The sequence below is a fragment of the Drosophila suzukii genome, chromosome 3 (assembly GCF_043229965.1).
Source record: "Drosophila suzukii chromosome 3, CBGP_Dsuzu_IsoJpt1.0, whole genome shotgun sequence".
In the NCBI taxonomy this organism is placed as follows: Eukaryota; Metazoa; Arthropoda; class Insecta; order Diptera; family Drosophilidae; genus Drosophila; species Drosophila suzukii.
In genome coordinates, this window is record NC_092082.1 from 38630712 (window position 1) to 38639367 (window position 8656).

Here is an 8656-nt window from a genome sequence, read left to right on the forward strand (position 1 = left end):
TATAAATGGGGTGCACTTCATTTTTCTTCAAGACTCTGCTGTCTGGCTCCAGCTCGACCCTGAAGAGTGGTTGCGGCTCTTTTTTCCTGTTTATAATGTTACTGACGTTCATTGCAGAAAACCCTTTTTCCTTGAGAGCATCGATAACTTCCTTGGCGGTTACGTCGGGCTCGATTCCTTTTATAACCACTTGCAGGCCCTTGCTGCTTTTTCGTTGGTAGCTTCCTCCAGGTATTTGGATACTGCTCGGAAATGTTCTTCAGATTTGGTCTGAAGCTTGGTTTCATGGATATCCCCTTTTGTGACCGGAACAACATGAAAGTTTCCGTCTCCGGTCAGCGCAACAATTTTGTTACCAGGGCGTTCGAGATTTTCTCCCTAATGTAAATTGGTGGGGGCTTAGGTTTCGGTTGGGTCTCCTGAGCCCGTCCTGAAGCGCAAATCGATTGCTGTCGGATCTCCCGGGTAATATATCTTCTACTTGGACACGGTTTATTTTTGACTTGTTACCTACCGCGGTGTTCTGCGGGCTAAGCTTACGCTTGATATGGATGTACCGATCTAGTCCGGTCCGTATGGCCGGACCCGCTTGCTGAATTTTGTTTTGGTTTTGATTTGTTGTCGTGGTTTTTGTTGCCGTTGTATTTAGAGCTGCGGTTGCAGTCGATTCCGAAATAATAGTCGTAGGTGTGGTTGTCGTTGGTTTTTTTTGCCGTAGCTGTAGTTGTTGCTGACAAATTTAGTGCGGATGCAGAAGTTTTACCGTTGCATGTTGTTGGTGCGCCAGGGGTCGAAACTGATGGTGGGGGGTTTTGCATTGTTGACTCCACGCCGTCGGAGTAGGGGTAGCCGTAAGTAAGCATGGTGAGCAAGATCGTGCTCTCTGGCTATCGACCGACAGTATGGTCGTTTTTTGCACTTCGCTATCACGCGTTGAGACATACGAAAAGTAACCGTCTCTTCGGCTCGCGGAGCTGAGTCGCTCTTTATTCTGTTCGTAGCTCATTGAGCTTTTATTAGCGTGGCACTTATTTATTATTATAAGATGAAAAAATGTATGTGCTAGTTAAAGTTATTACACCGATTTTGTGTTGAAACCTAAATTTCTTTGGGTTTTAGCATCTTTTCGCTTATTTGATATTAACCAGTTTAGTTTTTGTGTTTTGTTTGCATTTAATTTATCAACTTTCTTGCACTTTTCGCGGAGCTCGCACAAGACACGTCCACTCTCTTCAGCGGTCGCGAATCTTCTGTTTGTTGTAAGTTAAAATTAATTTTACCATTTTAAGTAAAACATTTCCTAATGTTTTTAAATGGAAAATGCAAAGAAGCCAGACGTCTAAAATCCATCAGCTGAGAATAAATAAATACATGACTTGGGCGATTTTGTTACAATTTCCCCTGGTGCAAGAATACCCTTCAGTTCTGCAGTAGGGACGCGGTGACATGGCTCAAGGCAAAAAGCTTCTTTTGTGCCTAAAACGCTGTGCCGCTGTTGACGTCAGCAGAGCAGTCGGCGCAGCGTAGAAGACTGCCCACGAAAACGATCGTGCAACAAAGAGAGGCAGATATTCGGATATTTCCCTCTCTTTCTTGTCTTATAATCTGCCTGCACTCCGCGCTCGCAGAGACAAATTTCGGCTGGTCCGTTATTTTTTTTGCGTATCTCCGTTATGTTCGGCTAGCGACTAATATTTCGGCGGAAAAATTTTCGTGAAGAAGCGACATGTGAATGCCCTAATATTCTAGGAGCATTATTGTGTATCGAAAAAAACAACTAATATTGTTTTATAAAAGTAAACTATTTGATTATAGTAAAATTTAGTAAATTGAATTTACTTATAATGTTATATTTACTTATTATACATTCTTATTACAATATAATTTTATAGTTAAGTTATAGAAATTTAGTCCGTTAAAATTGATTTAAGTATTTAAAACATTTAAGTATTAACATTTAAAAAAAAATCGTATTGTATTTTTTACTCAAGAAGTAAAAACTATATAGTCGGATATATTTTACTTTAGAAAATGTATAGGTGCAGTGGCACGCGCCAACAGCGAAGAGAAAACAAAAGAAATCTAGTAAAGGGGTGAGAAGACTTGGTGCATTCTGTTTGAGTGATTGAAAGGGAAGCATCCATTTTAATGGTGCGCAGCAGAGTTACTTTAATCGTTTAGTTAATATAATAAAGTCAGGTAAGTGCTACATTAAGTTTAAGATGTTGTGCATTGATCTTAGTTTAAAGTACGTAAATTTTGAAGGTATTCAATGGGTTCCGTTAGCCGAAAGTGGATGACGAAATGTTTTGTGCCAATAAAAATTCTGCAACAAGCTATAAAAGGTAAGTATACAATTAAACAAATAAAACGCATTTTTTAAACATATGTTTTTTCAGGAGCGTTGGCCAAGGATTCAGAGGACCCGGACAAAGGTTTAAGAACGGCGATGTCTAACGTTAAAAATAAGCTTACGAAGCAAAAAAACAGAAACAATAATTGTACAATTTTTGAAAATCTAAATAGTACCATATAATTAAAATGAATTAAAATGAAATGAATTAAATTCTATATTTTTTTAATTGAAAACTCAAGGAAAAATTCTGATTTTCACAAGTGATTCACTTGGGACGTGTCCCTTGCAAGTGATTTCACAAGTGAAAACTCAAGGAAAAATTATGATTTTCCCAAGTGTTTCACTTGGGACGTGTCCCTTGCAAGTGATTTCACAAGTGAAAACTCAAGGAAAAATTCTGATTTTCCCAAGTGATTCACTTGGGACGAGTCACCGGCACGTGACAGGCCATACGAAAAATGAGTATAAGGAACAAGTGAATTCCCGTAGGACTTCGAAAAATTTTCATTTGAATTTTCACTTGTGAAAATGCGGACATCCCATACAATTTTCTATATGGAGCGTCACTTGTTCTTCACTTGTGCAAGAGGACATGTCCCACGGGATTCACAAGGTGATTCACAAGTGAAACTTTTTTTTTGGAACTGAAGGGTAATTAAAGCGTCAGAAAAGCAAAATCTTTGACAGGCTATGTTAAACTGACCATTAAGTATACTATATAACGCGGTTTAAGTGATTTCACCAATATTTTAATATTTAACGTTTAGCTAAAAAAATTGCGCAAAGAAAAAGATTACCTATATAATCGCATCTCTAATCACCATTTTTTCAAAGGATTTCTGTTTGTCTTGTTTGTTTGTCACCTGTATTAGATTTATTCGCACATTTTCATTGTTCAATGTATTTTTAAATTTGTCATTATATTATGTATTTAAATAGAAAGCAACCATTACCAATTTTTTTAAATGCTTAAGCCCAGTACTCAGATCGGCTAAGAGTTTCACTAATTGAATAATCTTATTCTTTGTAGTGTGACCGAAGTCTTCAAAGTTCACCCGCAACGCATGTAGCATGGTCCTACTGTCAAGCAGTTGGGTTTTGTTGCCAAACGGAAAACAAATCAATTGGAGAAATTTAAAAAGGAGGATACTGCTGGTACACTAAGAAATTAGAATAAAAACAAGGAAGAACGCTATAGTCGAGTACCTCGACTATCAGATACCCGTTACTCAGCTAAATAGAGATATGCAAGTAGCAAAGCGAGATTAAAATGCGCCACCTACCGGTGGTATACAGAACTAAGCGTTATGGGCGTTAGAGTGGGCGTGGCAAATTTTTGGACCAATCGATGGGTATTGTCGAGACCAATACATTTCAGTTAAAATTTTTTATCTAGCATACAAATTGTGGGCGTCACAGGTTTTCGCGGTTTGTGGGCGTTAGAGTGGGCGTGGCATATTCGCGTAACAAACTTGCGCCGCGTTTAAGGCTACGGAATCTAAATCTGAAATCCCAATTCTCTATATTTGATAGTTTCCGAGATATCCACGTTCATATTTACGATTTTTTGAAGTTTGTGGGCGGTTTATGGGCGTTAGGGTGGGCGTGGCAAACTTTTTTTTGGGTCAATCGATAGGTATTGATGAGAATGGCACCTCTACTGAAACAAACTTGCGCTGCGTAAGAAGCTCAGGAATCTGCACGCCAAATCTCAATAGCCTAGCTCCCATAGCTTCCGAGATCTCAGCGTTCATCCGGACAGACAGAAGGACAGACGGACATGGCTAGATCGACTCGGCTAGTGATCCTGATCTAGAATATATATACTTTATGGGGTCGGAAACGCTTCCTTCTGCCTGTTACATACTTTCCGACGAATCTAGTATACCCTTTTACTCTACGAGTAACGGGTATAATAAATGGAACGTTCAAAGAATGTTTTTATTTTTGTAAATTAGTAGCTTAAAGCTTCCTTCTCGTCCTACGGATGCTTCGCAGTCTTTCCGCGCCACCGCAGTCCAGCTCCGAGTCCCAATGGGCATATTGGGCCTTGAGGAAGTGGAAGAACGTGGTTGATCCGCTGATGCTGCAGGAAGTCGCCCAGCATCCTGGCAGGGGCTGACTATGGCTTCTCCAACTGTTCCTTAGCGGGCGCCCTATTTTCTCCCTCCCTTTAGAAGCCAGCGGGTCCTCCATCTCCGCTTAAGCTGCCAAGTAGCTGGTGGCGGTGGTATCCGGAGTCCTAAGTGCTAAAAAGATACTTCTATTAGTACAACACAACCAAATTCGTTTGGCCAGATCTTACTTTGTTTGCGAGGACGCGCCCGGAAGGATGTCCATGTAGAGATCGAAGTCCCACTCGGCATGTTTCTACCCACTGGGATTCTTTAGTGGATCTCATCCTGCACTTCAACTATTCTACGAATTTGCCCCTTTTGTGGAATTGCTTCTTGTCGGGGAAATCCCACAATAAAGGGCAACAGCTTGGATTAGGCGTCCTATTTCATCTGCACTGACCTCCTGCAGTCGATTTTGGGGTTTTCCTTCCATGTTTAATTTTTAGTTTCCACATCGCCTTTGCACGAACACCGGCAAAGATTAAATTTCTTATTCTTTGGGCCTCGGCTAACGGCGTTCATCGAAAATTCACTCGCGAAATCTGGATTTTTTTTCTGGTATTTCCTTAGCACTTCTGAGTACCGCGCTGAAAAACAGACCCGACGAAAAGCGTTAGCCACGTATTTGCCTCTCGCTCACTCCTATGGTTAGCTCGCGGTTTTCGTCGCTCTGAGTACTAGGCTTTAAAAATGAAATACCCTTCTAAGGCCCGTTCCCATTATGAGCGCGTCCAGCTTGCATCCGTTTTTCGTTTAATGCGCCTTAAATCCCATGCAAACTTGTAGAGGAGCAGAGAGGGAAAAATTCCGCGTTGCATTGCTGCAAAGTCGACTTTGTGGTATTTTCCACAACCATTACCAGCTGACAAAAGCGGGAAAATGGAATACGGAGGAGGTGTTGTGATTTATTTTTTTTACCAATTTTTATTGAATCATTCCCTTCACAGCAGATAGAAAAATTACCTGGTCATTTGTGGGGGAAAACATGGTATGGAGCTTTGCAGTTGCTCAAAATCATTGTGTGTATCCTAAATCCGCAAATCCTTCCACACATTCTTGAATATTCTCTTTGGTCAAAAAAGTTTGGAGACAAGTACTCGGGAGATATGACTTCGATACAAAATTCTATTCCAATTTTGAAGGGTTGGCCTTAAGATTTAAGCAGCACATGTGAGAACCACTTAGGCATCATTTATAACAGAGAAATGAAAAAACTAGACAGCATAAGAAAAAAAGCATGTGGAATTTTGGTGAAGTATGGGGTCGTACCACTTTATACTTAGCAGGCGTCTTCGAAATATTTCCAAATATACGTTTTTTTCAGGTTTTTATGTCAAGCCATTTTGGCTGCTGAGGTTGCTATATAAACTTTAGTATAGTATGGAATGTACTAGGTTGCTTTTTTTTACTGAACAAATATTTCTAATAAATTTTTTGTTATGTATTAGGGGAGAAAGGTGTAAGGATAGTTAGAAATATAAGCTATAAATGAAGAGTCATTACATTGAAGTGGTATCATTGGAAAGCCCGTTTTGGCTATAACTTTTTCCTACTCCATTTTGAAGTCAATTGCAGAGCTTTCGAGAAATTTTAAATGTTATGGTTAAGAAAAAAGTTTTTTAAATTTGATTGAAGTCTATGGATACTAATCTTTTCATCTGAAATGGAATAGATTTTCTGTTTTTTTTTAGCGAATTTACAGCGAATCTGTACCATGGCACCGCTATCCTATTGCACCGCTCTCCGGCCCTTTTCCCATCTTACCGGCGTGAAGTCTTTACTGCGCATTGCTTACGTAGGCTTGAAAGCAGCAGTCCGCTGCAACAGCATCAAAGCCAGCCCCAGCGGCCCGTTGCCACCGCAAGACCACGATGGCGCACCCCCAGTGTTGGTGGAGTCCGTCGTTTCCCCAATAGCGAGCTCGTCGGAGATCGTATTACTGGTGGATCTGCTAAAAAGTTACCTTTATTAGTACACCAAAACAAAAACAGGATATCCATGTAGGGAGCGAAGTCCACTTCCGCAAGTTCTTCCCATTGGTATTGTCTAGAAGATCTCCTCCAGCACTTCAACTGTCCTGCAGATTTGCCCTGTCGGTAACGTCCTTTAATAATGGGCAACAGATTGTTTTCGGCGTCTTTTTTCATCTGCACTGACCATTCTTAATTTTTTGTTTCCACATCGCATTTACACGAACACTGCCGAAGATTAAATTTCTTGTTCTTTGGGCCGCGGCTAACGGCGTTCATCGAAATTCCTTCGCTAAATTTGGTATTTTTTCTACTATTTCCTTACCTCATTCGAGTACCGCGCTGAAAAACAGACACGAGGAAAATGTTAGCCGCGTATTTGCCTCTCGCTCACTGCTATGGTTAGCTCGCAATTTCGTCGACGTTAGTAGTAGGCTTAATCAAATAAAAATTCACCAACCAACGTGAAAAACTTTTATTTGGCCAGTGCGTTTTTTATTTTGTACAACAATTGCATTGAATCTCCAAATTCTCGTCCCCTTACGCAGTGTTCCGCAATACCGTTTTTAATTAATCCTAGTACTCACAACGATGAAAACCGCGAGCTAAGGGTTTTCGTCGTGTCTATTTTTCAGCGCGGTACTTAGATGAGCTAAGGAAACACCAAAAAAAAAAAACATATTTCGCGGTGAATTTTGATGAACGCCGTTAGCCGCGTCTTAAAGAATAAGAAATGTAATCTTTGGCTGTGTTCGTGCAGAGGCGGTGTGGAACTTTATTGTGGGATTTGACCGACAGCAAGCAATGCCACGACAGGACAAATCCGCAGTGTTTGAGGAAGATCCACTAGAGAATTCCAGTGTGAAGGAACATGCCGAGTGGGATTTCGCTCGATCTCCAACGAGCTCTTCATTTAGGAACCACCGGACTCCACCTCCATCAGCTACTTGGCAGGTAAAGCGGCCAGCTTTTATAGGGAGAAGGAAATAAGGTCGCCCGCTAAGGGAAAGCTGGAGGAGCCGTCACCAGCCAGTACCAGGATGCTGGGCGACTTCATGGCTCCCACTTCCTCAAGGTCCAATATTCCTATTGGGACTCGGAGGTGGACTGCGGTGGCGGTGATCAGGATCACTAGCCGAGACGTTCTAGCCATGTCCGTCTGTCTGTCTGTCCGGATGAACGCTGAGATCTCGGAAACTATAAGAGCTAGGCTATTGAGATTTCGCATGCAGATTCCTGAGCTTCTTACGCAGCGCAAGTTTGTTTCAGCAATGTGCCACGCCTACTATAACGTCCACAAAACGTCCAAAACTGTGGCCCCTACAGTTTTGATGCTAGAATAACAATTTTAACTGAAATGTATTGGTCTCAGCAATACCTATCGATTAATCCAAAAAAAAGTTACCATGCCCAGTTTAACGCCCCAAACCGCCCACAAACTTCAAAAAATCGTAAATATAAACGCAGATATCTCGGAAACTATAAAATATAAAAAATTGGGATTTCAGATTTAGATTCCGCAGCCTTGTACGCAGCGCAAATTTGTCACGCAAATATACAACGCCCACTTTAACGCCCACAAGCCGCCCAAGTCTGTGGTGCCCACAATTTTCATGCTTGAAAAATATGTTAACTTAAGTGTATTAGTCTTGTCAATACTTATCGATTGATCCAAAAAAAAGTTTGCAAAGCCTCTCTACTCAAACCGCCTAGCCTGTGCGCCCACAATTTTCATGCTTGAAAAAATATTAACTGAGATGTATTAGTCTCGTCAATACCTATCGATTGACCCCAAAAAAAAGTTTTCCATGCCTACTCTAACGCCCATAACGCCTAAATCTGTCTACCGCCCACATAACCATATATTGAAATCGCGGGAGATCTGCCTTTACTGCTTGCATATCTCCATTTCCCTTTGGTCCCTTTAGCTGAGTAACGGGTATCAGAAAGTCGAGGTAATCGACTATAGCGATTTTCTTTTGCACCAGCAGACTCTCCTTTTTTAAATTGCTCCAGTTGATTTCTTTTCCGTTTGTCAATAATCACAGCTGCTTGACAGTAAGACCATGGTACATGCATTGCGGGTGAACTTTGAGGACATCGGTCACACTACTAAGAATAAGATTTTTCAACTAGTGAAACTCTTAACCGATCTGAGTACTAGGTCTAAGAATTAAAGACCATACACCATCCACCAAATCATTTCTTGGCAT

The 8656-nt window shown here is 41.0% G+C and overlaps 2 long non-coding RNA genes across 3 annotated transcripts; one reads left to right on the forward strand and one right to left on the reverse strand.

Annotated features, from left to right (window-relative positions):
- The first annotated feature begins 2040 nt into the window (after positions 1-2040).
- Positions 2041-2566, forward strand: LOC139353016 (uncharacterized). 2 transcript variants are annotated; one of them, XR_011604099.1, is made up of 3 exons: positions 2041-2199; positions 2266-2345; positions 2400-2566. It is a non-coding gene; the product is annotated as an uncharacterized lncRNA (long non-coding RNA). The 2 variants fall into 2 exon arrangements; XR_011604098.1 differs by having other exon boundaries at positions 2041-2345.
- Positions 2567-4278: 1712 nt separating this feature from the next.
- LOC139353015 (uncharacterized) lies at positions 4279-6094 on the reverse strand. The gene is made up of 2 exons (XR_011604097.1): positions 4662-6094; positions 4279-4605 (listed from the first exon to the last, which is right to left on the reverse strand). It is a non-coding gene; the product is annotated as an uncharacterized lncRNA (long non-coding RNA).
- Positions 6095-8656: the final 2562 nt, after the last annotated feature.